General features: G+C 40.8%; 1 long non-coding RNA gene across 3 annotated transcripts in view; it reads left to right on the top strand.

Annotated features, from left to right (window-relative positions):
* The window catches only part of LOC309366562, a 72,883-nt gene extending 47,437 nt beyond the window's left edge, over positions 1-25,446 (top strand). For 2 of the 3 annotated variants that reach the window (XR_014166783.1, XR_014166784.1), the window contains exons 2-4: positions 17,763-17,830; positions 22,335-22,392; positions 24,605-25,446. This is a non-coding gene — a long non-coding RNA (uncharacterized lncRNA). Of the gene's footprint in view, positions 1-16,170; positions 17,326-17,762; positions 17,831-22,334; positions 22,393-24,604 lie in introns of those variants that run through there. The other variant, XR_014166785.1, reaches the window with a different exon arrangement.
* The last annotated feature ends 219 nt before the right edge of the window (positions 25,447-25,665 follow it).

Below are 25,665 nucleotides of genomic sequence, written 5' to 3'. Positions count from 1 at the left end.
GAAACATATGTGAGAAATGACTTTGAGTTGATCCTTGGTGAACATATCTCCTTTTCTAGATGGCCAAAGGATTGTACAATGAAGCCAGAAAAGGAAAAACTGGCTCAAGCTCAGTCAAGAGAGATATTTTTGGTTGCCAATAAAATTACAGCTGTTTGCTTTTACTGGGACTCTAAACATGTATATTTTAAAAACAAAATGCGAGGAATTGTTTCGTGCCTTGAGAAAGCGTCCACAAACAGTAACATTTTAAGCATATCTTCCGTAAATGTGCTTAAGACTTATCACACACAGAAACACACACAGAGAGAGATTCATAAAACGTGAGTGAGCTGATTTGTGCCAAAATTGAAATTGTTCTGCTTCCAAACTGTTTGAACATTAGGCAAAATATTTGTGTCATGACTATTTAACCTGACTCCATGTGCTGCCAGGACAGACACAGATGGGGAGAAGATAGAGGCTGATGCATTCAGTACCCTCCCAGCCTGAGCAGCCTGAGCTTTTCCACCTTCTTCTGACTCTTAGGAAGTAACATCAGCATCTCCTCTATATCATCAGAATCAGTGGCTACAGAACCAGGCGTCAGTCCTTCAAAATAAACACAGACCACTCTTCCAAGGACATGATGCCAACAGCCATACAGGCCTTGCCAGACTTCAGGGGAAATCATTTCTAGATACAAGGAATGGCTGTGCTTCAAGCTTTGTTTAGGAACTGATTAGGTTGCAGTGACTAATGTTGATGCCCAAGACTGGTACGAGCTGTAAATGTTGTCAAGCTGATTTGGAATAGTGACTACAGCCCTATACAATTCAACATGCGTGTAAGTAGAAAGTTATCAAGGAAGTAAAAAAATAATGCTATTTAAAATTAAAGTTGAAAGGGGAAAGCAAGAAAGTGAAAACACTTCAGCATGTTTGGAGGCCATTTAAAAATACAGCAATAAAAGCCTTATACCATAAATTAGGAAAGGTATGAACAAGCTAAAAAGCCTGCCAGCATGAACATAGTCAAAAAAACAATGATAGGTAAGAAAGACTCCATTAATGAAATGGAAGAGGACGGACAGGAGCAAACCCTGACAAAATAAGTATAAGCTGGTGATAAGTCAAGTCAAAAAGGGAGGGAGGGGAGAATTTGAGAATCATATTGATAAAAATATTTATTTAATTTATTTAAAAACCTTTTTTAAAAGATCAGTCAGGGAAGCGGTTAGATGACAAAGAAATTAAATAGTTGTTAAAGGGTAGATTGCAGAAAAGTAATTCTATAGCCTTTGCTAGAGTAAATGTTGAATAGATGCTCAGTGCTGAACTGCTTTTGTACATAGGAACAATTCATACTTCAGCAATTTTCCTTCAAAATACCTATAAGTAGATAGGAGTGCTGTGACATTATGGGCGATATCCAGTTGTGGCAGTCCACTCAGGCAACAGCCAGTTTGCCAGCAGGATCCTTGTTCTTAGCATAGCTAAATCCAATGATCATCTTCTCAGAATTGCAAAATATGCTGCCGACCTCTAATATAATAACTATTATTATTTTCAATTACATACTCAGTGACAGTTTTTTAATTTTTAAAAAATTCTAATAATTCTATTTTATTTATAAAACATACAAAAAAACACAGAGAATACAACAGCCTCCAGATCCTGTACTCATATGATCCCTGTGGTATCAGGTTGTATGTCCACATATTAGTTTTGAACCATACAAGAAAGATGTTTAGAGCATTCAGCATCCCGGAGGCCAAATGGAAACTGGTCACATGCACAAGTTCCTGCTTTGTGAGATGACAAGAAGCCCCTATACAGTATCATGAGCCTATGATATCCAAATCTGAAAATATGATTTTGGCTGTTTGTCATCAAGTCCAGTTCCATTGGTATATAAAATAAATAGCTGCTAAATGGCTTTTCTCTTCTTTTTTAGACTTTTATATCATGTTATCTTCTCAGCAAGAGCCAATAGTCAAACATTATTATACCGTAAATTGATAGTCCATACTTAAGTTTATACAATACTGTTCTCAAACTTCTTACACTAACAGTATGTTGGATTTCACCCTGTGTACTTGGGCCGCTGTCTGTAGGCTTCTCACCCTGTTGTTTCAAAAATACTTTATCACCCTTCTTTTAAAAGCCTCTGTTGTTTGGTAATAATGTTGTGGTTGTTTCCTTAGTCTTGTTCTATCCAAAAATCAATAAAATATGGTTTTAAATAGTCTGTGTCTGAGGAATGAACAGAGAATCCTGATGTGGAACATTCCTCTCGCAATTCAAGACAGCAATCAACAGTGTGAGGGAATTTTGCTACTAGGTTGTTGCTGTTGTTGTTTTTTAAAAAAACCTATTTCTTGCAACAGCAGGCGCTGCCTAGAGTAAGCTGGTAATGTAATCTAGGCCATGTGGGAGAAACCCATAAAGTGCCTTCTTCTTATAACAACATTGCTCTGGTTGCCAGGAGAAGCATCGCTGGGATGGAAAAAAGTAGACACAGCATGGCCTCTTTCCATTTGACCTAGATTGTAGGGCATGACTGAAGCAGCGCAGGAGGGGAAGGCAGTGAAGAAGCTCTGGTAGCACAAAAACAAGGCTGACAACCACTCAGCACAAGGGTTGTGTTCCCTCTGAGACACCTTCCAGGAACCACATGCTAGTGCTGGCTGGAGCCAGAGGCAGAAGAAGACGAGCAATCATACTTTTGTATATAGTTGGTCAGTTCCTACACACACTCACACACCCATCTCTAGCCTCTGTCCAGGGAAGCAAGAGCTATTGTCAGAGTTGAAAGACACATCCCAGCCAAGCAAAACCACTCAGAGAGGGTATGACACAGGGGCAGGAGGAAATGCAGCTGGAGAGGGATTAAGGCTGGGGAGTCCCAGTGGCCAGGCAGATAGGCTTTGGGGGGCCACATAGGGACCCCAGGCCTGAGGTTCCGCATCCCTGCAACTAAAAGTAACATCAGGAGGGCCTCCAAAATTCTGTTCCTCCTGAAAATCTCAGAACCTACCTGCTGTGAAATATATAGGAATGCCAGGGCCACGTGGAGAGCTGGTTTCCTGGCTTTCTTGAGTCTTGGCTGAAATAAATAAATTGAAAAATGAGAGATGATCCAAGCTAGCTCATCCCAGCCACACTCACTGGTGATTTCATTGTTTTAATTTTCCTACCCTCTGCTAGGAAATAGAATGAAAAGTTGATGCATTTCAATCCCTTTCTCTTTCTCTCTCACACACATACATTAAAATCACAGTACTGTATCGCCAGATAGGTGGTGGTGATATTCCTTATTAAAACACAAATACTGTAATTACAGTTTATATGTGATTATCCTGAGTCTGCACAGAATGACTTTAAACAGCCAAACAGCCATTAATTTTACTGTTCAAAGAGACGCTCATAATCTTTTAAAAATGTCATATAAAATATTCATTTCCAAATGCCCTACGGTGATTTTGGAATTTATTTAAAGTGGGCTGTTGATAGCTCTTTTATAAATAAGCAATTACAGTACACTAAAAATATCATGGCCCATCACATTATACATTCTATAATTTCATGGATGAAAGGCCTAAAGCTGATCTGCATAAATGTGGCGTGCCTCTCAGCAGGTGAGGGGTTTGATTGCACACGATAATCAGAGTTATTATTTATAGTAACCATTTATACCTGTTATTTATTAAAATGCTGTAAATCGTATATTGATTTCTTGCAGGAAGTCACCATGGCTTGGCTGAAAAGTAAGCATACTAGTACTTCAGTACTTTTCATGTTCATGTCCATGCCGCTAGTCTGAGCCTAGTTTTGAACCCATAATAGATTAAGATTGTTTTTAAAAGTTAGCAGAGCAGAGATTTCATTCAAATAAGGCAGGGATTGCATGCCACTTTCACTGACTGATAATAGATTATATATGGTGTGCTACTGTTCAATGTGCCTCTGTTATTATCTGTTTGATAATTTAATTTATGAGATTTGTGTACTAAACTCAGGACATATCAAATCCTCCTGGGATGTTGCATTGGCCTTCTTATCAGAACTCTTTTAACTTTCCTCAGAATTATTCAGATTAGGATAATGATGATTATCTGTGCATGAACATGCTGCAAATTTCACTTCAGGTGAAATCTGGTGATCCCTGTAGGATCCTCTTAATGCATCCTGAGAGTCTCATAGGCACTTTTAAAACTTCCTTCTTCTCAGTTTCCCAAAAATTCCCAAATGTATAACTTTGAAAATGTTCCTTTACATGAGGAGTATAGACCTGTTTGGCCCAAATGCTACATTGGGAGTTGGCCAGCCATCCGAGATCTGCATGCCAGTGGTGGGCAGGGCCAAAGTGGACAACACACGTGCATTTTTGTGTGTGCCCACACTCCCCTCCCTCATATAGACCCCCAACATCTATGCTCACCACACATACATACCGTATAAAACACTCTCTTTTTAATGCAGCATACATACAGACTAAACACTCTCGTTTGGTAGGGTTACCCTATGTCCGGGTTTTTGTTCTTTGTAATATGGTGACCCTAAAAAGGAGCCACATTGCCACTGAGTAATCTATGAGAAAGAGGACCCAGCATTGCAAGTGGCAGCTTAGAGAATACAGCAAGAGCCCACCCCACCCGCGGACAAGGCTGGGAAGGGGGTGCATTTGGCAGAGTTGTCCCTGCATCTGTGACAGCGGGGTGACACAAGTATCACTCCACTGGTGCAGCACTCCCCCTTCCACCCCCTGAACACGTAGGACATGTAGTGATGTTGTCAGGATGCTCACCACTGATAGCCAGGAGAAGACCTTGAAACAGGGTGTTCCAGAGTCTAGAACAAGGTCATATCTGAGCCAGACCAGGATCCATTGGCTCCTGAGCTGGACTCACTGCTGTCATGTGACAGCTCAAGCCCAATCACTTTGCCAGGCCCAATCTGGCACAGTGAACTTACTGCACACCAGGTTTGGATTGCATCCTAACAATTGCTATTATGGTACAGGCATTCACAGACTAAGGCCAACCTCATCAGATGAAAGAACTTTGAGAGGTGTGACTTTTTCTGTATCGTTCCAATTTTAGTATATGTGCTGCCGAAGCGAGCACAGATTAGCATGGCCCCTGCGCAAGGATGACACACAAAAAGGATGACTTTTTCTGGCACATGTACTGCAGTAAAAGAAGGCACCACCAGGCCAAACATCTCCTTGCCATTCAGCTGTCAAAAGCAAAAAAGAACTCTACAAGAGAAAAGTGCATGCCAGTATGTTTTTTTAATTAAAATATATATATATACCTGTCATAGTCAAGTAATTTACAAACACGAGTGTCCTATTTCAGGCAAGGTATTTGGGCCTAACTCAAGAGAATCAGGTAAACTGTGTTTATCACACAATTTCAGGAACAATGGCCCGATCAATCAAATTCAAGCAAACTTAATAGGCACACAAATTGCAATTACATTTTGTTAATCAGTAGGGTCTATTATTATTATTATTTAATGGGAATGATTGGAACTGAAGAAGACAATGATGAGTTGGCATTGTATGTCTTTGCTTTCTTTCAACAAAATGTTCCTTGTGTGCTCTTCTGAGAAGAATACAGTCATGCTTTGACATGAAAAGGGATCTATTGTCAATGAGCTATGCAATCTATTCACTCCCTTATTGTAAGGCCTTCTCACATTTGCTACAAAAAGGCATTTTCCCCCGCTAGACCAATCCAAATGCCCTGCAAGCTTCTGACTGCTGCCTTGTTGTGGCACACTGTGAATCCCATGACTTTTGCTGCTGCTGCTGCTGCTGAGCAATATGGAAGCTTCTCTGCATGCGTGACCTCCAGACAAAGTTCAGGAGGTAATGAAAACTCTGGTCACAATGAACCTGATGACATTTCCTTAGAATGAAGCATTTGAAGACACTTGGCCAGTCTATTACCAGAACCTCAAATCTGATCAACAGCCCAGTTTGATCTAGAATATTAATGAGTATTTAGTGTACTTATGAGTCACCATAGAAACCCCTGCCACCCCAGAAGCTTATAGAATTAAGCTTCTTTAGTGTCATTTATTTACTTCAGTTCGTCAAAATGTGGCTCAGGTGCAAGTTCTTGGACCACACTGGATTCTGAGCTGGTTTGCTGCAGTGTTTTGCCACATGTGCAAATGACTGCTTTAGACAACTCAAAAGCAACCCACTGTACATAAATCTAACCTATGTTACTTCTGACCATGAGCACACAATGAGGCAGATTGGGTGGCAGGGGGGCATTTAAATCTGGGACACCCATTTGATCAATTGACTTTGTAGCTGGCTGCAGTGCATCCTGGATTCACAGTGTGCCAGTTTTTGAGTGTATGACTTTGTCCTAAATTGGAGTTATACAGAGCATACCTAAGCCAATTCTTTGAAAGAAGTTGTCCCTTGATAAATTTAAGGCAAGAGCACAATACAATGCAGCTTGACATGCCTAAATTGCTCTCAAAACCCAGGTGTGTTTCCTTAGCCATGCACTAAAGAAGTTTCTGCATGTTGCTCAAAGTAGAAAAATTAGGTCAAATTCAATGGCATGTGTGTTGTGTATGAAACCTACAGTGCTTATACACACACACTAGGGGTAATGTAAGTTGAGCAGTTAATGTGCATAACAACTTGTCATTATGCACATTCCCCAGGCCTTGTGTACACTTCATTAAAAAGGAATGCACACGTTTTTGTCAATACAGATATTCTCCAATGTTGTTGTTGTTTAGTTGTTTAGTCGTGTCCGACTCTTCGTGACCCCATGGAGCAGAGCACGCCAGGCACTCCTGTCTTCCACTGCCTCCCGCAGTTTGGTCAGACTCATGCTGGTAGCTTTGAGAACACTGTCCAACCATCTCGTCCTCTGTCGTCCCCTTCTCCTTGTGCCCTCCATCTTTCCGAACATCAGGGTCTTTTCCAGGGAGTCTTCTCTTCTCATGAGGTGGCCAAAGTACTGGAGCCTCAGCTTCACGATCTGTCCTTCCAGTGAGCACTCAGGGCTGATTTCCTTAAGAATGGATAGGTTTGATCTTTTTGCAGTCCATGGGACTCTCAAGAGTCTCCTCCAGCACCATAATTCAAAAGCATCAATTCTTCGGCGATCAGCCTTCTTTATGGTCCAGCTCTCACTTCCATACATCACTACTGGGAAAACCATGGCTTTAACTATATGGACCTTTGTTGGCAAGGTGATGTCTCTGCTTTTTAAGATGCTGTCTAGGTTTGCCATTGCCTTTCTCCCAAGGAGCAGGCATCTTTTAATTTCCTGACTGCTGTCACCATCTGCAGTGATCATGGAGCCCAAGAAAGTAAAATCTCTCACTGCCTCCATTTCTTCCCCTTCTATTTGCCAGGAGGTGATGGGACCAGTGGCCATGATCTTCGTTTTTTTTTATATTGAGCTTCAGACCATATTTTGTGCTCTCCTCTTTCACCCTCATTAAAAGGTTCTTTAATTCCTCCTCTCTTTCTGCCATCAAGGTTGTGTCATCTGCATATCTGAGGTTGTTGATATTTCTTCCGGCGATCTTAATTCCGACTTGGGATTCATCCAGTCCAGCCTTTCGCATGATGAATTCTGCATATAAGTTAAATAACCAGGGAGACAATATACAGCCTTGCCATACTCCTTTCCCAATTTTGAACCAATCAGTTGTTCCATATCCAGTTCTAACTGTAGCTTCTTGTCCCACATAGAGATTTCTCAGGAGACAGATGAAGTGATCAGGCACTCCCATTTCTTTAAGAACTTGCCATAGTTTGCTGTGGTCGACACAGTCAAAGGCTTTTGCATAGTCAATGAAGCAGAAGTAGATGTCTTTCTGGAACTCTCTAGCTTTCTCCATAATCCAGCACATGTTTGCAATTTGGTCTCCCGTTCCTCTGCCCTTTCGAAATCCAGCTTGCACTTCTGGGAGTTCTCGGTCCATATACTGCTTGAGCCTGCCTTGTAGAATTTTAAGCATAACCTTGCTAGTGTGTGAAATGAGTGCAATTGTGCGGTAGTTGGAGCATTCTTTGGCACTGCCCTTCTTTGGGATTGGGGTGTAGACTGATCTTCTCCAATCCTCTGGCCACTGCTGAGTTTTCCAAATTTGCTGGCATATCGAGTGGAAGATGGCATCTCAGAATTTGCCGTTGCAGTGTTGGAGGGCTGACATTTTCCAGTGGTGTTTGTTATTGTGTTACACCATGCCCACTGAAGGGACGTGGGTGGCACTGTGGGACTTGCCAATCAGAAGGTTGGCAGTTTGAATCCCTGCAATGGGGTGAGCGCCTGTTGCTCGGTCCCTGCTCCTGCCAACCTAGCAGTTCAAAAGCATGTCAAAAGTGCAAGTAGATAAATAGGTACCGCTCTGGCGGGAAGGTAAACGGCATTTCCATGCACTGCTCTGGTTCGCCAGAAGCCGCTTAGTCATGCTGGCCACATGACCCGGAAGCTGTACACTGGCTCCCTCAGCCAATAAAGCGAGATGAGCGCCGCAACCCCAGAGTCGGTCACGAATGGACCTAATGGTCAGGGGTCCCTTTACCTTTACGTTTATGCCCACTGATGTGAACAAAATTTACTACAGCGTGCCACTATCAAAACCCCATCTTCCTACAACACAGCAGGTACTGTGGTGTGAAAAACACATTAGAAAATGGGACTAGCATTATAATCAGGAAAACTAATGCAACATTCCCCACATCTGACTATACCCAGAAACTAAGGAGAAGAAAGCTGAGTAGCAGTGCTACCCCTTAGATTGGTTGTAAATAGAAAGGTTGGGATTGGCTTAAGGCAGACTGAGACTGGTGGGGCAGTGCCCCCTATACTCTAGTGGAGCAGCCCTCAGTGACCACAGCCTGGCTGCTGGCACAGTCAGGCAAACCCATCACATTTCCCCAAGGCTGCAAGAAATATCCCAGCACAAATGTTTATGATCAAACTGTCGGTTAAACCAAATCAAGCTGTAAGGCAAAAGAGGGCATTTTTTAAAAATGGTAATAATAAAGCAGCAACATAAATGAATGCAACAACAGTTCTGCTTTGAATGTCTCTGCTGTTTGTTCACAAATGCATTTCCATATTATTTCGTTCCATTGACATGCATTTACCAAAGCCCTATTGCAAGAAAAGATGGTGTGGGAGTTCTACCCAGGGACTGAAAGAATAATAATAATAAAAAAGGTATTCCCCACCCCCATTCCTTTCTTTTAACATTTCATGGCAGAGAACAAACAAAAAAGGCTGGAGCTCAGGTGGGAGGTTATTTATCAAGAGGGTATTTGTAATAAGCATGAGAGAAGTGTCAGCTTGGAGAAAGGGGAATAATAACTGAATAGAAGATTGAATGCTTTCTCCTGAAAACATTGATAAGTGGTAGCTGAAAATAATAAAAAAGGGAACAGATGCACACATATAAACAGACAGAAAACTGAAAAATGTTCCCTGTGTAAATGAGAATGGAAAAGGCTGGGGGGGAGCGGAGCCCACCCAATATAGAGCTCCTTTTATCCCAACCTACATTAGCAATATCTCCTAGTTATTCTAATTCAATGTGCAACCTCCATCCCCAGTCAGCATACCAGCTGTGCATGGTAGAGTACTAGTGGCTTGAGAAGCTTTGTCTTTTTCTGCCTCCTTAGAATTTGATTTAAGACTTTTCTCCTATCTCCTTTCAAAACCTATACAGACACCACTGAAGACCACTTCTTCAGCTCTTATTGTATGTCCTCCTTTGCTGGTATAGTGAGTGTCTGGTGTTGGTGTTGGTGACTAAAAGGAATGTGTAGTATTTGTAGGGAGATGTTCCACACCATTGTGCATGGCCTAAGTTTATAGCTGTGATGGCCCTGTTAGTGCCATCCCCATGGAAGCAGTTTTTGATGGTCATCATCTGGGGGAGGCCCTGAACTTTTCCTCTCAACATTTGTAGCATTTGTGAATATTCCATTCTACCAAAGCAGTTTAATTAGTGATAAGCATGTGTGTATATGTGATTCACAGCTGTCATCTATAATAAAATAAAGCTGTCAATTTGGAAAACATAGCAATGAGATAGCTATGGGAGCTAGAAATTGACTCTATTTCTAAATTAAAGCTGGGATTGATGGAATGTCCTGGATAAACATGGATGAAAGTGGATCTGAAGTCATACACTAAGTATTTTCTCTGTGGTGTCTTTGTATTAAACAGTAGTCTTGCTCTTTTTGTAGCTGAGGCATATCCAAAATTCCATTCTGCCTGACTGCAGTGGGGGGGGGGGAATCTACATACAGACTGACCCAACAAAAGATAACAAACTAGGGGTATATTTTATATCCCTTGGTATCATCGTCTCTTATTTCTGTGGTGTTTAGCTGATAAGGATGAGTGATAAGTGCTGCAAAATATCAGCGCTTCCACAACACAGAAAGGAAATCGAAAGAGGCATAAGACAATAAAGTATGAGACAAGTATGATCATGCAGCATTTAGAAGATTTAGTTTGGAGAAATGTTGGGTAAGAGGCAACATGACAGAAGTTTATAAAACTATGCATGGCATGGAGACAGTGTCTCAAGAGAAGTTATGCTCCCTCTCTCATAACACTATAGCTCATGCACAACCAGTGAAGCTGAATGTTGAAAGATTCAGGGCAGATAAAAGAAAGAAGTTCTGCATGCAGCACATGATTAAACTATGGAACTCCCTGCCTCAGGAAGAAGAGACGGCTACCAACTTGGATGGCTTTGCACAAATTCATGGAGAATAAGGCTATCAGTAGCTACTAGCCATGATGGCTCTGCTCTGCCTTCATAGTTGGAGGCAGCAATGTTTCTGAATACCACTTGCTGGAAACCATAGGAGGGAAGAGTGCTCTTGTGCTCAGGTTCTGCTTGTCGGATTCCCAAACAACAACAACAACAACAACTTATTATTTATAACTGCCCATCTGGCTGGGTTTCCCCAGCCACTCTGGGCAACTCCCAACAGAATATTAAAAACACAATAAAACATCAAACATTAAAAGCGTCCCTAAACAGGGCTGCCTTCAGATGTCTTCTAAAAGTCAGATAGTTGTTTATTTCCTTGACATCGGATGGGATGGTGTTCCACAGGGCGGGTGCCACTACTGAAAAGGCCCTCTGCCCAGTTCCTTGTAACCTCACTTCTTGCAGGGAAGAAACCGCCAGAAGGCCATTAGTGCTGGACCTCAGTGTCCAGGCTGAATGATGGGGGTGGAGATGCTCCTTCAGGTATATGAATCTGGTTGGCCATTGTGAGAACAGGATGCTGAACTAGATGGGCCACTGGCCTGATCCAGCAGGCTCTGCTTATGCTATTAAGTGAGAAGGAAAATATGGGTTGGAAGGAGAAAATTGGTGTGGTGCACTAAAGGAGAATGGAATACAAGAAATAATAGATGAAAAACACAATCTTTATTCTTAGATTCCACCAGCTGAGAAATGGCAGAAATGACACTGGAACTTGAGATATGGTGCCAGCATGAAAGATGCACCAATGGAGCTGCCCAAATATGCTGGCAGAATGTTCAGCCAATGGGAGTTGTGTTCTACTGACAAAGATGCACCAATGGAGTTGCCCAATATTCTGGCAGAATGTTCAGCCAATGGGAGTTGTGTTCTACTGACAAAGATGCACCAATGGAGTTGCCCAATATTCTGGCATAATGTTCAGCCAATGGGTGTTGTGTTTTGCTCCCAAAGATGCACCAGCAGAATGGCCAAAATGCGTTGGAGTTGCGGATGGAACTTGAATGTCACAGGAGAAAAGTATAGTTGCACATATTGTACTTACGCACACAGTCTGGGAGTGAGACTGCTTGTGTCTAGGGTTGGTGCAAAGTTTTGTTACTTTTCATGGGGAACGTATTATGGGTCTCATGAGCGAGAAAGGGGCTTTCACAGGAAGCAACATAATGCTCACCCCTAACAAGCTCTTTGAAGAAAAATCTACTGGAGGGCCCAGCACCATGCTTTCATCAGAACTGCTCTTTTCACCCCTGCCCTGCAACAATACAGTGGTACCTCGGGTTACATACACTTCAGGTTACATACGCTTCAGGTTACAGACTTCGCTAGCCCAGAAATAGTGCTTCAGGTTAAGAACTTTGCTTCAGGATGAGAACAGAAATCGTGCTCTGGCGGCGCAGCAGCAGCAGCAGGAGGCCCCATTAGCTAAAGTGGTGCTTCAGGTTAAGAACAGTTTCAGGTTAAGAACGGACCTCTGGAACGAATTAAGTACTTAACCCGAGCTACCACTGTAGCTAAAAAGGGAGCAGAGAGGTCTGAGATCTGCAATGCTCATACAAATCTGAGCATTCCAAAGCATTTATTGGTGCATCATGTGTGTAGATGCTTCGGTGGGCCAGAGAAACTGAAGATTTGGCAGGGCCACACTAATGAACAAGCCAAGCTAACAAAACAGGTCATTCCCTGACAGGGTTGTCTTGGAATTATCTCTTCATTATGTTACTAAGATTGATTAGGAATTAACATGTATAGAAGGCGTATTATCAGCTGATGGAGAAGTCATGTTTTCTTGCCCTATCAACCAGACAAGGTCAGCCAAATATTTGGGAATTAGCCTTCATGCTGGAAGATTGCCAGTTGTTTAAAGCAGTATCACCAAGGTGTTTGTAATAATCTCTACTGAAGATATATTTATTGTGAGGCAAGGCTTTCAGTATCTGTGTAAATTGTAGGTTTCTGACTGCATCTGGAACTTCTTTCTGTGGAACAATCATATGAAAAAAGAAGCAATAAAATTCAATTGGCTAAGGAAAATAAGGGAGAAAATGAGATAAATCGGAAGCAGATAATAGCCTAATCTGTCAAATTCTATCAAGTGGGGGTATTTATGACTAGAAATCTGAAGCATGCGGTTTGGATTTATAAGAAGGTAAAACTGGTAATGGTGGCCAGATCTCTCAGTACAAAATATCCTTTAATGAAAGACTTTGAAGTTGCTTTCACTTTAAACTAGTTCCATTCTCTTTCCTTTTAATATGGACTAAATGTTCTCTGATCTATGTTCCAGATTTTAAAAGCCTAAACACAAAATAATTTTGTTGAAATGAAGAGTTTAATTTTCTTTCTTTCTTTCTTTCTTTCTTTCTTTCTTTCTTTCTTTCTTTCTTTCTTTCATCAACATGGAATCTGGATCAACTAACACTTGATAACGGATATTTTGTGCAGATTTTTTTCTTCATTTTTTTTTTGCATTTGATATTGTAATTATGTTAGTAAATTTAGTCATTTTAAAGGCTTCAATATACCCAGTTACCTGGGACTAAGCTATATTGAACCCAGTGGGATTAACTTCTAAGTAGACATGCATATGAATTCTCAGTTAACAATCTTTCTGCAGAGGAAACTAATAAAGAGATGTGATCCTCGTTATAAAATAAGATATTTTGAATAAAGGAACTATTGAAATAATCTGTCCATCACAACCAGAGCACACCTTACCAGCTAGCAGTTCTGCTTGGCCTCCATGCCTCTCAGTAGGGCATCACCAACCGTCCCCACCTTTTCCTCCTCTTACTGCAGGTGATGAGCAAGTTTTAGCTTTTAGATAAGTAAATAACTTTTCAAGAGGACAAGACTTCAAATTGTGGGACTAACAGCACTTAGAGCCATTGGATGAACGGGAATATTTTTACCCTCCTAAAATTAGCAGAAATGCCTAAATATCTTGCTCGACACTTCACAGATGGCAATATTAAACTTGGTAACTTCTTTATAACACTGAGTTATTAGGTGTCACTCCATTCAAGGTCAATGAATTCATTTGCTATCTAATTTGAATGTGACGTGATCTAGCTGCCATTGAAGTTAATGTTCCTTGATTAATAGCAGCTGAAAAGCCTTTTCTTCTCCTCTTGAAAAGACCCTTCCATTTATGGTATTTGGAAGCCATGAAACGTAAAACGCTCAATGCATGAGTTTAATGCATGCAGTGCTTCTGCTTAGCATAGAGGTGGTATGGCGTAGTGGAGAAGGCTTGCCTTGGGCTCAGGAGCCTTGTCCATTCATCCATGAAACTCACTGTGTGGCCTTGGGAAAATCACCATTCTTAGTCTATTCTTCTTCATAGTGTAGTAGCTGTGAGAATAAAGCAGGATAATTATGTGGGATGCATACAAAGGTGCCCTTCCTTGAATGGAAGCAATCACTCCATTTACAGGTGGGAGCCTTCCATTTGTGACTTGGATTCAGTAGAGACTTTCCATGAACTTAGACTGGGTGAGTTTCCTCTTTCCCCTGCAGCTCCCTGTGACATCTCCCAAGCTGTTATGGAGAATATGCCAAATTTCCAGAAAAAAGGGCTTTGGGGGTATGTTGTGGTCTGAGGCTGTGAAGGGGAAGCGGAGACTCAATGGCATTCTGCTCCATGAGTAGATTTCTACTTATGGAATGCTGGTCCCCACCTCATGTGAGCTGCCCTGTGGACCTTGGACAAAGCGTGGGATACAAATGTGATGAATGTATTGAATTTAATCCTGACATGTGTCTACTGCATCAGTGTCCAAAAAGGTTTCAGGCATTGAGCATCTCTATCAACATGCATTTACAGGCCACTTCCTGACATTTCTGAAACCATACCAAGTGACACAAAGCATCAAAGTGTCTGGCGAAGGACCTGGAAGTCAGCTGTGTTCCATGTGGGCTTAAATGTTAACATTAATATAGCTGTCCTATGAGATGCAAATGTGTTGCTTTGGGTTTTCCATGGAAAAGTAAAGTAGGGTATCATTAAATGTAGGAGGCTTCATCTTTAATCATTGTTTAAATGAAGCAGTTTATGTCAGAGTGATAGAAATGAAATCCCCTCTTCCTCACAGCTATTAAACTTATAGGAGCTCCATCTTACTTGGATAGTGCTGTTCTTGCACTATATGTCCACCTGCATTTAAAGTCCAGATATTTTGAAGATCAGCAAGGCACAATGTGAGGACCTTCCTTGTGAATAAGGACTAGTATTTATCAGAATTCTTACCAAAACTAGTACATCATCATTTGTCATTGAGAGGTCAACATAAAATACCAGTTATCCATGAACTTGTTTCTACTGTTGTGCTTGAACTTGTTTCTACTGTTGTACTTTTTTTAAAAAAACCTATCCCAAGATATAACATTTTCTCCCTTTCTGCACCTGCTTCTCTTTTACTCTTTCCTATCGCCATCAGAACAGGTAAAGAAAGGACTAGCAAACCTGCCCAGGAGTCACTGCACGATTCTTACATGTATCCGTGAGTGCCATGCATGTGTTGATACAGCACATCTTTGCTAACACATGTTTTATCTTTGAGTTGGGCTCTCAATTAATTGGCCTTTCTGCTTTGCAAAACTGGCTACAATTCATGTCAGCACGAGCATTCCTAGGGAGCTGTTTGGTGGTGCAGGAACACAATAAATCTGCAGAAAGCTGGATATTTGGAGTGATTCAGAATTTTTAATAGGCTGATTATCTTGTGGTATAAAAGCATTCTCACCTGAGCCAGAGTTTGCTGAAGACAAAAGAAGTCTATATGCCTGTCAGAATATCCTTTGAATGTGAGAGAAGCAAAATAAAAGCATCGTCTTACAACATGGAGGATGATCTGAGATGACCCAGAGTCACTGAGGGGCAATAAATGGCTTGGAGCCCCCAGAGGACATTTTTATGGTTTAAGAGTAATAGAATGGTGTCTGAAAAGAGCAAATAGCCTGCCTTTGTGTTTGTATACTATGCAGTGCGGTAACTTCTACCACCTACCAGGTGTGCTTCATTGTATAACCAAGTATTGATTGTCTTCTGGGTAAAATTCAATGATAACTGAAGTGTCACAAGCTGCATTTGATCATTACTGCAACTTTCATTGATTTTCCCATTGGCTAGCCAGCACAACCTTTTCCCAAAGAGAAATAACTACATTTTGAAAAATCAGCCCTGGGAAAGATTTTCTTTAATTCTTTGGGCAAAGATAAATAAATAAATGAGGAGTTTGGCTTCCTTTCCTCTTTAGAATATCAACATAACTTGTAGTTTGTAGACAATACATTGTATGACAGAGGTTTACGCTGCTAAGACTTATTAGCTTTTTATTACATTACCTATGGGAAGGAATCACAGTTCAATGGCAGAGTACAGGCTTGGCATCCCAAGTTTAAAAACACAAATTCGTGGGTGATGGAAAAGATCACTTTGTGCTTGAGACCTTGGAGAGCCTCTTGCAGTCTAAGGAAGCAATAGTGATATAGCTGGATCATACCATCCAACATTTCTCGCTTTCTGTCCTGAAGATTCCAGCCAAGCTACCTGCTAAAAGCTCTCCCATTTCCAAAGTCTGGCTAGCATTTTCTGGCAGGCAGGTAATCTATACAACCTACGGTTGGAAGACCTCATTTGAGTACCTGCCCTTGCAACCTGCTACCTGGCCCAGGAAAGCTCCACAGTGGCCCTTAGAATGACTGCTTCTGTTTCGTTTGGGTTCACTCTGATGCTGAAGCCCCTTCTCTGACCCTTTTTGGACAGACTATATAAGGAACTATAGGTATCAAATTGAAGTATCACATTCAGTCCACTGAATTTCATATCTCCGCTCTTGCCTAAAGAACCCCTGTGCAGCCATATTTGGCTATGTATCACCTCATCTCTCTCTATCCATTTCTTCCTGGCCTTCTTGGGCTTCTGTCCGTGCCTGCATTGATCCAGTTTTTTGAGAGTTGATGCTGGAGAAGCAGAGAGGGGTCAGGGTTCCTCCCCCATGGCCCAGACAACTCCAGTGACATGGAAAGAAATGGTGCTGCTGTCGCTCCCATGACACTAGCAGACAGGAAGGTGCTTTGCATCAAGAGAAATTGGTCCATTGCAGACCCTCCAAGTGTCCCTATTTTCCAGGGACATCCCTGATTTAGAGAAGTCATCCCGGTTTCTGATTTGATCCCGTAATGTCCCTCTTTTCCTTAGGATGTCCCTATTTTCATTGGAGAAATGCCAGAAGGTATGGAGTTATCCAATCCCCAGTTTGAAGGCAATCCTGAATAGGGAAGGTTTTTAAAAACGTTTGATGTTTTATTATGTTTTTATATATGTTGGAAGCTGCCCAGAGTGCTGGGACAACCCAATAAGATGTGTGGGGTATAAATAGTAAAATTATCGTTATGGAATGGGACATCCCTATTTTTATCAATTCAAAGGCAAGCAGAGATACTTTTAGACAAAGAAGAATGAAGAACTTAGAGGTCCCAAAACATCAGCTTAGTGTAAAAGTGAATAAAGGGTGAAGTGGCTGTCTCTACTTTTCTAAATAAGAGTGCTTGGCTGCAGGTAGGTGTTTTTCACTGCTAGCTGGCAGGTCACACAAGATCTCAGGGCTCTGCAGAGAGTTGGGGTAGGTAACCCTTGGGGTCTCTTCCAGCTCTACAGTGCTATGATTCTGTGATTCTAGGGCTCTCAGTAACCAACGGATAAGTCTTAAGGTGCTGTCTGGATTGCATATGGGGAATTTGGGGTTTATGCACTTCCAAGAGCAATATAAAATGAGACAAAGAGGTTCAGGCCTTGTCTATCTCAATAGAGGGTGGTGACTAGTCTTGAAAACATGGCCAGTCCTCGATTGCCAAGCCTTGCTAGCTAATGTTGCACATATTAAGGATATTCTGAGCCAATATGATAATATGGGGATATAATTGTGCTATCTGGAAATAGCTTTGTAATCTGAGGGTTGATCATTTATTTGTATGCCTTTCTGTTTCTTCCAACAGGGACCAGTGATAAAAGAGGACAGAGTCCTGAACCTTTAATAACTATGAAAAAAGAGGCTTTTCATCAGGTATTTGCTATGCATGCTGTGCTTCCTGAAATTATCTTTAGAAACTTTTAATACAAAACACCTGGCTCTCCTTTGCATTTGATCACTTTATTAGGTGGCTATTTTAACACATGTTTTAGAGTTAACACAATGACTTAATGCTGGACATTTCTCAGACAAATCATTTTTTAAAATCCTTATTACCAACGGAACCAATGTACTTGTTTATATTTGTTGACATAGGGCTTTCAAAAGTGGGCTCTACATTAGTTTGTCTTAATTTCCAAAATCCATATTAATTTCATGCTATAAGAGCTATGAATTTGAGATTTGAGATGCAGCTTCTATCGTCTTAGCCTTATAGGATTTATAGCTTTTCTGGAGTAACCAGGAAAGGGAGAGAGAGAGAGAGCATGTAGAGAGAATTATGTTATTAACAGTGTTTGAACTTCAGTATGTCAACTAGCGTGTCCGTCATGGTGTAGACAATTGATCCACAGAGATTTAACCCAAAGCACTTTTGCTTGGCCCATTAAGCTGGAAGCTGCTATAGAGTCATCTGAGAATTGAGTTGGCTTTAAATTATTATCATTCATACTAGAAGGCCGGCTCATCCCAATTTAGGAAAAGGAAAGTGGAATAGTCTCTTCTGGACTGGAGGGGAAATAATGTACTTCTCCTCCTATAAAGGTAAAAGGTAAAGGACCCTTGAAGGGTTAAGTCCAGTCAAAGGCAACTATGGGCTGTGGTGCTCATCTTGCTTCAGACCGGGGAGCCGGCGTTTGTCCACAGACAGCTTTCCGGGTCATGTGGCCAGCATGACTAAACTGCTTTTGGTGCAATGGGACATGAGAATGGGATGCCAGAGCGCATGGAAACACTATTTACCTTCCATCGTAGCGGTACCTATTTATCTACTTGCACTGGTGTGCTTTTGAACTGCTAGGCTGGCAGGAGCTGGGACAGAGCAATGGGAGATCACTCTGTCACATGGATTTGAACCGCCAACCTTCCAATCAGCAAGCCCAAGAGGCTCATTGGTTTAGACCACAGCGCCACCCACTCTCCTCCTATAGGATCATAGAAGAAAGAGGAATAGAGATGAATTCCAAATCAACTATTGTTGCAGGTTTAGTTTGTTACAAAGACGATTTTGCCTAGCCGGTGGCTCACTAGGAAAAGTATTGTTATGAGTTTGGGAGAAGGCAGATCCCCCAAAATTCTTAGATTTAGTAAATGTTAGGATTAAATCAATGCTTGGAGTATTGAAGAAAGCTGCCGGACACTGAATTTAGTAGTGTCAAAAAGACAGGCAAAATTGGTGGGGCTATAGCCTTTAGACAATGTAATATTATAGCCACTGTACTTTGGTTCTGATCATGAATGCCACTCCAAATCGTGGCTGCTATTTACAATTTTTAAAAAGATACACACAATGTCAAACTATACCTTTAATGCCATGTGTAGTTTGGCCCTCAGTGTGACACATAATACGATCAGGGCTTTTTTCAGCCAGAACTCACCCGAACTCAGTTCTGGCACCTCTCTGGTAGGCACCATTGCCATTAAAAGAGAACAAGGGAGGTGTTCATGGTGAATTCTGGCACCTCTTTTTCTATAAAAATAGCACTGGATAGGATCATGCTTTCTTTTTATTATTGTTAAGATCCTTTTGCTTGGAAAGTTTCAGAGTGCCCATCTCTCTCTTTCAAAATGGGCTGGAAGTATCTTAACCACTGAGGTGAAATCCCCTCAGTTTTCAGACACAATGGGGTGCCTTATACCATGCCTTGCAACAAATGACAGGATTCTGTTTATTGTATTATATTATTACATTTATATCCCATCTTTCCTCCAAGAGTTCAATGTCACATTGGTAGTTCCCTTCTTCCCCATTTTATCCTCATTGCAACCCTGTGAGGTAGATTGGGATGAAGGACAGTGACAAAGCCACCCAGTGAACTTCGTGGCAGAGCAGGGATTTTCCCCTGGTTTCTCAGGTCCTAGTCCAACATTCTAACCACTATACCACACTTGTTCTTGTGTGGAAATCTAGACCACATTGTGAAATAATCTGTTTCATTCTTCCCATTAGTGAGAGAGTTCCAGAAATCTTTAGATAGCGCTTTTTAAAAAAAACACCCAACCCTCTTCTTTTTTCCTGTAATGATTTCATTTGACACTTCCATCAAGTCAGATACTTTTATGCAAAACTTATACTGTGCAATTCATATTTTAATAGTACATATCAACACAGAAGAAAGTGCCATTTTGGTTCCATGGAACCTACTCCTAGGGAAGTGAATTTAGTATCACAGTCTATACCCACTTATCTGAGATTAAGCCCCATTGAACTAAATCAAACGTACTTTTGAGTAGGCCTGTATAGGATTGTGCTTTCAGGGAAATAGTTTAAAAAGCATTTGAAATTTCTTTGCATTTTTTTAAAAAAAAACAAATACATTTTTAATTAATGTATAGCTGGAAATGCTTAAAATATACGATAATTTCCATCCTCAAAGCTTTACTGTCAGACACTATGTTAAGCCACCATTAATCATAAGTGGCTACAGTCATGTGGTCATTGTAATTTGGTCATGCTGTACAAAAGATAAATGATATGGAATACTATTAGCAATGATGGTTTTAATGTAGACATTTATCATTATACGAGTTTGTTTGATATGACTTTGGGATAAAATCAGGGGGAAACTGCCTAGCTGTTAATTTTTTTATGCCTTTAATGATCATTTGCATACTTAAAAAATGGAAATAAAAGAGTGCCAGTGTTTTCTGGTCCCCTTTCTCCCCCAATGTTCAATGACAGAATTACAGCTGACTCTGAAGGACCCAAATACAGAATAGTTAGAAAAGCAATGATGACTAGTTGTAAGCTGATGCCATTTTTTTTCATATGAAAGTGATGGGAATTTTTTGGGGGGGGGGGCAATTATTATTTTTTGCATTCTTTAAAACAACAACACCTTGCTAAGCTTTTTTACGTACTGATTGTCATTTGGTCATACTTGCTCCTTTCCCCGACCTGTATTTTTGTGCCATTAAAATAGAAAAAGCAAGAGTATTTTATAAATCCAGCCAATCAGGGTTCATGTGGAAGGGAGATGCTGATGTCACATCACCAGGCAACCAGTCTGATTTGGATACATGGTGACATTATGAAGCGAAAGTAGAGGGAGGTCAGTGCTACCAGTCCACAGTTTGAATGGTCACATAAGTGGCAAAATTGGGAGGTGTGTTTCAAGGTGCTAAATGTTTCATGAAATTCACTCTCAGTTTCACTTCAGCTCTAATCAGTTGTCATATATTTGACATTAATAATAGAAGCCAAGTTTTTGCAAGCTTTCTATTTATAGGATTCATAAGGCTTATTCGACTCCTGAGAACAGTTAAATTGCTGTCAGGAGAAATGCAGTGAGGGATCCACACAAAGAGAACCATTCCTCCACCTCTTCTCATAACAGTCTTTCAAATATAGATTCATGACACATCCGTATGTCTTCCCTGTTCAACTTTGTCAAAAGGTATAATGGAATAACAAATGCTGTGCAGCTTTCTGAGGCAAGAAAAAAAGACAAAAGAAAGCTGTTGCAATCCTGCCTCTGTTGGTCTCCCTTCATATGCTGAACTCTTTATAGCCATCCTGTGGCACAATGGATCAGTATGCCTGGGTGTTAACCAGAAGGTTGGTGGTTTGAGCCCCACCCAGGGATGGCTGTGGGCAAGATTCTTGCAGTGCAGATGTTGAACGAGATTATCCTTGGGGTCCCTTCCAACTCTGTGGTTCTATGATTCTATAAACTTCATTTTAATAAATGTACACAGTGCTTTTTCCGGGGGGGGGGGCGGCACAGGGGTATGCATACCCCTAAGCATTTTGTGAATCTAACGTGAGAATAAACTTTTCTCTTTTTTTTACAAATTTTAGTTTCTTCTCTAGCATGGTGAATCATCAGTTCCATTGCTACCCCCAATAGCAGCCTCATTTCCTGTCACAATGTTTCATGAGTCTCAGATGGAACTGAGCATTTAATGTGTGGAGTAGGAGTTGGAATCTAGCATGGTGATCGGTGATATTCTATATTCTATTCTATTCTATTCTAGTACTCACATTAAACATCATAAACCCAGGTGAACTATTTTGAGTTTCCTGATACCTAGCTCTAAAAACCTTTCTGGTTCTATATATTTATTTTATTACTAATACTATTAGCAAGGAAACTCCCAAAAATGAGGGGGGGGGAATATGAGCTAGACCAAATGACTAATAAACACAAGTGACCAAATCACAAATTTCACTCTTGTTTGATAAGGGTCTACACATAGGGCCATATTTCAAAAAGTAAAAACCAGGACACCCTGAATGTTGAGGAGCTTTTTTTATCTTTATTTAGACAAACCCCAAAGTTGTTCAGCTTTATTTTACAAAAAGGCCAAAAAGCTTGCAATTTTTCAATTGACTTCCCTTGGATGGCAATTTCACCTTTGAAATTCCGTTAATATTCAGGAAAATCTCGACATATGGCAGCCCTAGCCGTTCTTGGTCCTGCACATAGTGGAAATGGGTAAGTAATCTCATGGGCTGACTCCAGCTCTCAAAATAACATCTGACCTCTTTCCAAGGTCCCTGTCCAATTTTAAGGAAGGTGTAGTAAAGATGTTTGCTCACAGTTCTGCAGGAGGAGAAATACTCATAATGAGTCTTTTCACGTATTTTGTACAATGCTGCTTTTCTTCTTCTTTTCTAACTAACACTCTGAAAAGGTTAAAGATCACCTCTAATTTTTCATAAAGCACATTGATTCTTTTGTTATGCCACCCCACAGAAAAGAAAAGAAAAATAATTGGTGATGCAATATTTGAAAATATGTGCTTAGATATCTGAAAACCCTCTTCTTTGCGGTAATACTAATTATGTAGCCTAAGCATCCATGAAGACACTTGATTGTTCTGGTCTCTGGGCTAGAGGGAAGTGGTTGCAGCAAGTGAGCAAATCTAAGATGCACAGAGTATTATCCTGAGTTACAGGTATACAGGTGTGCATATATATCATATACACACTCACTATGTGTCCAGGCAACTCCCCATTTACGTGGGCATTGTGTTCCGAGCTACCATGCTGTAAGCTCACCTCACCCCATTCTACCCCTGCCCTTTTCCAACCCATCTCGCCCCCACTCCCTTCCGATGTCGAAAATGTCATGCATGTCAGCAGTCACAAACATGCCGAACACAAGCAAATTGGGAATTTCAAAGGTGAAAACAAAAGACTCTTGTTTTTGTTCAGGAATGAAATCATTGATTTCAAGTTTAAAATGTGAGTTTTCCAAATCTCGTATCAATCAGAGCTTCCCCAATCTACTTAACCTCAACATGGTCCAATGAACTAGTCTGAAATAACATTTTGAAAAAACAAAACAAAATGCTGAATGTAAATGGTTCGCCCCTGGGAAATAGGGATTTTGGACATATCATTCGAACAGTGGCATGTCAAGGGAAATGTAGAATTGAGAGATTTTAAAATTGTACACATTTCTAATTAATTATCATAAACCCCATATGGACGCAAGAGGTCATGATAACCAACATTCTGTGGGTCACTGGATTTAAACCATCTCAGATGGTGTCATCTGCATAGAACTAGGCTTGGCATCTTACATCAAGACACCATCTGCTGTAGGGGATGAGTGAGTGAAAGTTGTATTTCTTGAATTTTATCTTTCTAATGATGCATGTCTGCACAGGTTCATTTCTTTGATTCTCTTTTTGAATGGCATTTTAAATTTATCATCTAGTATTGCTGTCGCTTAGTTTATTGAGTCATTATAGCTATTCAGTGAAGTTTAACTCAGAGTAAACACAACTGAATGAAACGGACATGACTAAGTTAGTCCATTAATTTCAACAGGTAGAGTAAAACTTAGTTGAATACCACCCGGTATAAACACTGACAAACGGGAAACACTGGCCTGTGAGCGCTCTAATCGGAGAACAGCCTCTACCAAAGGTGTCATGGGCTTTGAAGATGCTTGAACTCAGGATAAAAGGGAGAAATGCACTAAGAAGAAGGCACGCTTGGCAAACGCTCACCATGATCAACTCCTGTCTGGAAACCTGTGTCCCCACTGTGGAAGGATGTGTGGATTCAGAATTGGCCTCCACAGTCATGTACAGACTCACTGTTAAAACTGTGTATATGGAAGACAATCTTACTCGGCTACGAGTGATCGCCAAAGAAGAAGATTCTCTTTTGTTATGTGTAAGACCATTTTCTTGGGATTGATCTACTTGGTCTTTAAAATGGACCATTACTGAAACAAAGGGCCTCACTTGTGGTGAAACTCCATAATACAAGCTACCTATATTACAGCAATAATGACTTCTTGATATGGTCTTGTACATAATAGTACAGTGGGTGGTATACAACTAAATTAAACTCAGAGTAGAGCTCTTAACATTGATAGATCTAACGTAGCCACGCCCACTAATTTCAGTGGGTCTACTCTGAGTAAAGCTTGGTTGCATACCCACTGATACATTACATAACTGTTACATACAAAATAAAAGATACCATTAAAAAACTGAATTTCTTACAACTTGAAAATGACTTTTTCCTTTCTCTAAATGTGAAATGATGGACCAAGATTTCACCACACTTTAACTATAATTTGGTAGGATTGCAAGGGACAGAGCATTATTGCCAGGGGGCAAGATTCTGCCTATGGATCATCCTTAAGATATAGTCGGTCCTTAATCCTCACTTTCTTCTTTTTTTAGAAATAAAGGAGGGTTGTTAGAGCACATTTCATGAATCCTTGGTGACTGACTAGGCTGGGTTATGATCCTACTTTCCCATGTGGAAGATGCAACCATCTCACCCCAAACGCATCACATCACATTTGCCAAAGACTTTTTTTTACATGCGCCCAACCTGTCCTGGCATCAAAAAACAGCTGTGAGGCACAACACTGGTAGAATAACCCTTAAGAGCTCTGTTACAAAGCGTTGAAATGAACCATCAAAATCATTGTTTTTCCTTTCCTGGAGGACTCCCCAAGGACTACATTGAAAACAATTCTGCCTTGCTGTCTAACAGAGTTCACATAAGAACTCCAACCTAGAGTGACATTGGCGAACTTCTGTGATGTATTACACTGCGTAACACTGTATATACTGTACACAAAGGAGTTAGTTCCCACAGTCATTCTTCTTATTCATCTTACTCAGGCTCATGGGGATTTTTTTTGTTGTTGTTGCCTTCCACCAGGATGTGCCTAAATGAGTATGCCTTGGGGCATTGTCCTCTTAAGAGTCAGAAGATCTCTGAGAAATCAAGCCAGTGTATCACTGTTGAACAATGACTTTGGGAGGGAAGTGAACCATGAAATGCTGTTTAACATCAGTGTTGTTTCCTATTTGGCTGTGAATCTGCCAAAACAGATGCAAAATGTAAACACAGGAATTTTAAATTTGGATTGTGTGCAGGGAAATGTAAAAATTCTAGCATTTTTAATTCAAGAAATGTGAGTATGCCAATGAATAGCTTTCAATTTTGATTAAAAAACAACAACAACCAATCCAGAGTGGAGCCTACAACAGCATCGACGGAAAGAACTTAGAGAGGGGAAAGATGTGGTAAAGTGTTACCACACAATGCTGGTGATGTTGGCAGAGTGAGCTCCAAATCACATTCAGAAACACAAACTAAAATTTTAATTTATTTGTATTAATTTGTATTTGGCAGGTCATAGTTGGTGGCATGGAGGCAGTTAAATAGGCTGGTGTATGATAGGTACCGTTCAGCACCAGTTGGTAAAAGGACTTGCCCTGCATGTCTA

This window comes from Podarcis melisellensis (assembly GCF_964234715.1).
Source record: "Podarcis melisellensis genome assembly, chromosome: 3".
Taxonomy (NCBI): domain Eukaryota; kingdom Metazoa; phylum Chordata; class Lepidosauria; order Squamata; family Lacertidae; genus Podarcis; species Podarcis melisellensis.
Note: the sequence above shows the minus strand (reverse complement) of the source record. Positions and strands in the feature narration are given on the sequence as shown.